The sequence below is a fragment of the Mytilus californianus genome, unplaced genomic scaffold (genome assembly GCF_021869535.1).
Source record: "Mytilus californianus isolate M0D057914Y unplaced genomic scaffold, xbMytCali1.0.p SCAF_1, whole genome shotgun sequence".
NCBI lineage: Eukaryota > Metazoa > Mollusca > Bivalvia > Mytilida > Mytilidae > Mytilus > Mytilus californianus.
The window spans coordinates 108,072,323-108,079,118 of record NW_026262581.1 but is presented as its reverse complement, the minus strand read 5'-3'; the positions used below and the strand labels follow the sequence as shown (position 1 = coordinate 108,079,118).

The 6,796-nt window shown below is 32.2% G+C and overlaps 1 long non-coding RNA gene across 1 annotated transcript; it reads right to left on the bottom strand.

The window, feature by feature from the left end:
• Positions 1-1,488: 1,488 nt before the first annotated feature.
• Positions 1,489-5,501, bottom strand: LOC127729735 (uncharacterized). The gene is made up of 3 exons (XR_007994816.1): positions 5,461-5,501; positions 4,099-4,298; positions 1,489-1,686 (listed from the first exon to the last, which is right to left on the bottom strand). It is a non-coding gene; the product is annotated as an uncharacterized LOC127729735 (long non-coding RNA).
• Positions 5,502-6,796: the final 1,295 nt, after the last annotated feature.

The following is a 6,796-nucleotide window of genomic DNA, read 5'->3' as shown; positions in this document are numbered from 1 at the left end:
TTTCATTAGTAAGATCTTAGACTTTGACGACTAGGATATAAATCATCGTATTTTCAGATATTTTCAAGTCTACATTATTGAAGTAATACAAATATCACACTTACATTTTTTACAGCCGGTTCAGATAGATCTGGTATGTCTGCTAATTAAATTTTTCAGAGGAGCGTCTTAGTGTTAAGTATTTGTGCTAACCACTGACATCATTTTGAAATATAGGAAGAGAGATCTGTACTCTCTTTTGTAATAACAAAAGAAAATAGAAAAAAGAAGAAAGTATATATACATGATTATGGGTTGTTTATGAATGGAGACCTGTGTTCCCTTTTAGTTATTGGTAGAATAAGAAATATTATTTTTTTCATTTTAGTTATTGGTAGCATAAGAATTTTTTTTTTTCATTTCTGATAATTAGAGTGTTTTGATAATTTTTGTTTGTTAGGTTGATTGTAATTTTCACAAATACACGCACAACTATGTTTATTTTTCTCGTATATGTATTAGTCTGATGTTTATACAGATGCTACAGGCTTGGTCAACCTCTGGAAGGAACTACAACCGAGAAACAAAGAAGTCCGTTATACTTTGTATAGATCTCTAATCGCTCTACCTCTGATTGTTAAAAACACCACATCGACTGCAACCAGCTAAAAATATGGCAATTCAGTGATGACCAACCAATACTACTGGAAGATCATTTGGAGCAGATTTGTCACGGAACATTTATGGATACTTAAATGTTGAATTTCCATTTACTGAAGTTGAATTTATGTTTTGAATGTGGTTTTTAAAGTACAATTATACTGGTAAAGTTAAGACGTTTTCAGTTGTTTTTCTGTTTCTTAATATCATTATTATCTAATTATAAAAATAAAAATAATGATAACTAAAAGAAGCAGAAATTCATAGTATTGAATTGGGATCATAAGAACGGAATAAGTAGAAAATATATACCATGTGCAGTCGAAAAACTCTAATAAAAACTGTAATACACTGCCCGATGTTAAGACTGAGTAAAAACATAGCAAACATATAAAAAATATATCCACTTCATTTGAACTCTGGTGGATAGTTGTTTCATTGGCAATCATACCACATCTCCTTATCTTTATATAGGATAAATACAGAATTCGTAAAGTAATGAGCAAAGGTAATGCACGGTAATACATATTAAGAAATAGAACAATGTCATTATGAAAATAAAGGAAGACATCTCTTTCACAAGCAAACAACCAACCACAAGCACAGGGGATGCATTCTACTGAATCCACACAATACGAGTAACAAACCCTGCAAACAATATAAAAATAAGGAGATGTGGTATGATTGCCAATGACAACTACAAGTATCGTAAGTGTATTGATGTCTCGAATGCACAGTCTGAATACTGACCGCGAACTTATCAGAAACCTTTATTTATGATATATAGTATTGTATAAAATTTTATAGGTATGCATATTTCTATTATTTTTATTATACATATGGATGGAAAAAAGTAAATAAATTACATCTTTATGAACTGCAGCACAAAAAGTCACATAACATCAATGAAATAATATCAAATGTTCAGTTTGTCATTCCTTTTCAGACATTTGCATATTTTGTTTCATTTAGAAAGCAAAAAGAACTCTCACTTTCATGTTGTCTCCGGACATGACTGCTTCGCTGTAAGTTATTTTTGGGAAACTCCTGCAGAATAAAATATATCAAAAATAAATTATTGTGTACATAACAATATTTTGTGTTGTTATGCTCCTATCTCATTGGCGTAAACAGTCCATCTCCTTTTACTCATATTATAATAGGACGAATTTCAAGTACCAATATCTAATAATTATATTAGATTCCGTTATTTTGATTGTCAGACAACAATAACGAAGCATTGTAAAAAAACATATGTTGAACTAATATCTCCCAATAAAACGCAAAATCTATGATTGCATGTGATTTTCGTGTCAACGTTACAACAAAGAAGTCCGTGCTTCACGCACAATGTTCTTTGGTCAACGCTTTTACATCCTAATAACATTATCAATCCTTTATGTGTTTGTGATCTGATCATAAAATACTAGAACTGAACATTTGTATGCTTATTTACCATTATCATTATCGGGGAAGAAAGCTTCTTCATTTCCTTTTATCATATACAAAGTGATTGCTTTAAACGGACTGTTAAGAAATTTTAACAAGAGTGCACACGCTGAAATGTCTCGCCTTCTTTACTAACCATTGATATTATGTTGATAGTCCTAAATGAAAGCTTTACTACAACTATTACATAAACTTAACATGATCCAAGAAAATGAAGTCAAGGTCATATAAATCAAACGAGAAATACATGTACACCTTACAATCATTCAATACACTAAATATAGTTGACCTATTGCTTATAGTTTCTAAGAAACAGACTTAACCAAGAAAACTAAACATTGACCAATGAATCGTGAAAATTAGGTCAAGGTCAGATGAACCATGCCAGGCAGACATGAACAGCTTACAATCCTTCCATACAACAAATATAGCTGACCAAATGCTTATAGTTTAAGAAAAACAGACTGAAACACATAAACTTAACACTGAGCAAGGAACCGTGAAAATGAGGTCAAGGTCAAATAAAACCTGCGAGACTGACATGTACATCATAGAATATTTCCATACACCAAATATAGTTGACTTATTGCATATAGTATAAGAAAAAAGACCAAAACTCAAAAACTTAACTATAACCACTGAACCATGAAAATGAGGTCAAGGTCAGATGACACCTGCCAGCTAGACATGTACACCTTACAATCATTCCATACACCAAATATAGTAGTCCTATTGCATAAAGTATAAGAAAAACGGACCAAAACACAAAAACTTAACTATAACCACTGAACCATGAAAATGAGGTCAAGGTCAGATGACACCTGCCAGCTAGACATGTACACCTTACAATCATTCCATACACCAAATATAGTAGACCTATTGCATACAGTATAAGAAAAACGGACCAAAACACAAAAACTTAACTATAACCACCGAACCATGAAAATGAGGTCAAGGTCAGATGACACCTGCCAGTTGGACATGTACACCTTACAGTCCTTCCATACACCGAATATACTAGACCTATTGCATAAAGTATCTGAGATATGGACTTGACCACCAAAACTTAACCTTGTTCACTGATCCATGAAATGAGGTCGAGGTCAAGTGAAAACTGTCTGACAGGCATGAGGACCTTGCAAGGTACGCACATACCAAATATAGTTATCCTATTACTTATAATAAGAGAGAATTTAACATTACAAAAAATCTGAACTTTTTTTTCAAGTAGTCACTGAACCATGAAAATGAGGTCAAGGACATTGGACATGTGACTGACGGAAACTTCGTAACATGAGGCATCCATATACAAAGTATGAAGCATCCAGGTCTTCCACCTTCTAAAATATAAAGCTTTTAAGAAGTTAGCTAACGCCGCCGCCGCCGCCGCCGGATCACTATCCCTATGTCGAGCTTTCTGCGACAAAAGTCGCAGGCTCGACAATTAACCTTTTTTTATATGTAAATGTTTACAGACTATTTTGATTTTAAAGGTCAGGTTCTTTTAGAACCTTCAATTTGGGTCTACTGCTAGAACAATGATCTATGTATTTTTTCTTAACGTAATAGTAAGAATATCTATTTCAAATAAGATCAGTCCTCAACAAAGTTGGTTTTACGCAATTCCGAAAGCGAATTGATGGTCTTAAAGCCGAAAAAGTGTGATTATCAAACATTTTGTTTGACACTAACTGTTGGATCCGATGACCCAAACTCATTTTTGCAAGACAATACAAATTTGGAAATATGTGTGTTGTCAATATGTTTACTCCTGTGTGTTGTGACATTCTTTCACAAACAGAATTGACCAAAACATGAAAGACTGATTACAGTATATAGTTTCTTTACATTATATAAGACTTATTAGTTGCATCCTTGTAAACAACAATGTGATGCCATTGCTTGAATTATCTGCCACACTCCCCAAATTATAATAGACGATGTCATAGTATTTTGCGTTCATAAATATCTTTAAAAATATCCGCATCTGTGCGTGTCACTTATACTTACAGAAATTGTATAACTAGTATCAAAGGCTTCTGAGGGATTCGTTCTTAGAAACCAACAAGCAAATACAAGGACAACTACCAGGATTATACTCATGCAAATCATACCAACAGCTACGGGGTTGTATTCGGAAAATTTTATTGTATCTGAGAGCTCTATAGCCTTTGTCACATCGAAGTTTCTGATGTCTGAGTCAAGTGTTACTGAAATGAAATAAAAATATTAGAGAATATTAACAATTTACTAACCATATCTAAAAGTAACCAGCATATCACCTTCTGTCTAAAATTTCCAATACCTTATAAATGATAATTTTAAACGAATGAAAGGAGTCAATTAACAACAACATAAGAACAACATTAGAACACAAAAAGTATATCCAGTCTACCGCGAAATTCGACACGATATACTGTGACATCTCTTTTAAACAAAGAAGTTTGAAAGGAACAAAGTAAATGGCATATCATTTCAAATATCGTTCATCTATATACATCGTCAGAATATAATCGAAATTGCTACAAGTGTAAACTAATTGTCATCGCTTCTGTCGCTCATGTTTTCATCCAATCAGAACCATTTGAAGAACATTCATACAGAACTAGGCCAAAACAAAATTTTGACCTTCAATACTTCATTCCTGTCTACTATGATTTGAATTCGCCAAATAGATACAGATAAAGAGACAGAAAACGAAAATATTCTTTTCCATAGGGTTTCTATTGGAACTATTTACAACTAATGCCGCCATGTTTGCCATTCAATCAACATTAAATACAAATTGTCTTCCAAAAAGCAATCTTCATAAGTTTCAAAACATTTCGCCAAGATTTGTAAAAAAATGCCAATCACAAAGATCGCCTAGAAGATGAACATGAATTGAATAGGGTTTAAAGATAACTATGAAGTATCAGGTTTGTCATCCGATCAACAATTAATGAGAATCTTTTGTAGACGACCATCCAATCATCTGTCACCTAAAGTTTTCAAACATTTTGCTCTGTAGTTTCACAGACGAATGTTTTTGTAAACTGGCCACTCAGAATCAAAGATTGCCTCGAATCCATGTTTTTCATACAATCGTAAGAAAATGAGAATTTTTGTTTCTAAAAGACCTTACATATATAACTACTACTAATTAGAATTTTTTGTTAATAAATGACCTTACATATATTACCACTTCTAACTGTGGTTCAAATTTACCGAAGGACAAACGACAGAAAACGAGACTAAAGTGATAACAATAGCTAAACAGACTCTATAATGAATCTTAAATAGGGGTTAACGTGAATGTACATGAGACAAAAATGCATGCAATCCGCGGAAATAATAATTAATTTAGAAACATAATGAACATAATGTTCTCACCATTCAAAGTTTCATTTGCTGCGAAGATATTTGATAATGGCATTTTTCTGCAAGAAAAAAAGTAGCAGTTAATTTTGTGAAGATGTAAATATAAATTTTACAAATTAATGGTTATCCAAACAATTGTTAGGATAAGATGAAAAGACAAATGTTATAAAAAAAATGTTTTTCGACTACAGAATGCCACTTGCTAGTATGCAAACTACAAATGAGAAAAAGCAGCACTATAGTATAATATAATATAATAATTTCAAAAGTAAAATTGAGTATTTTAAGTATATGAAGATACAATTTTCAGAGGTTTTATTTGTTTTGAAAGGTTATACTTTATTGAACCTTAAATCATACTATATAAAATTAAAAAGATGTGATAAAATTGCAAATGAGACAACTCTTCACCAGAGACCAAATGACTTAGAAGGTTAGCAACTATCGGTCACTGTACGGCCTTCAACAATGAGCAAAACCCATATCCCACATCAAGCTATTAAAGGTCCCGAAACGACAAATGCAAAACGATTCATTCGAAAAAACAGCCTGCTTTATGTATAAAACAATAAACGAAAAACAAATATGATATATACCGAGCAAAAAATGTCACGGTGGTTATCGTAAGATAACAGTTTCGTTTTATTAATTCCCCTACTTAAAATAACATTAATGTGGATTTTTACTTTCACTCAAAATCTAGTATGTTATTACTTCATTCTATGATTCTTTTACCAACATACCTGATATTTTCATTGTTGCTTTCAAATGTCGTTAGTGGCACCTTTCTTTTAAACATTCTATGTTTTAATGATTTCTTTCGAAGTTTTACATACAAATTTATCACCTATGATACATATATATGTAATTATCGGAAAGTTTAAAACAATAGTGGGTGTAAAGAGATTCAATTGGTTAAAGTTAAATGACGTAAGGCGTGTCTGTCGATATGAATTGGCATTTTAAATAAATGTCTATTTATTATCAAAAAGCAATAATCATAATTTTTTTTTACATATATACATTTGTAGGCTTAAAGTATAAAAACAAGAAAACGAACTTGTTTTTTTCAGAAGGTATAATTTTCCGAAATCAAAGGTTGAAATATAATTCAAGTTTTTTAAAACTTCACATTCGTTTTTTTAGCAATGAAAAGTGGCACTGCAACTTGGCATCAAATGACGGTTTTTTTCAGATATAATTTTTGATTCAAATTCAATCAATTAGTTTTAAATAACATAGGCGGATCCAGGGGGCCCTGGGGGCCGCCCCCCCCCCTTTTGTGGGAAAAATTTGGTTGATTATATAGGGAATCACTGAAGCATGACTGGAGCGGGCGCCCCCTCCC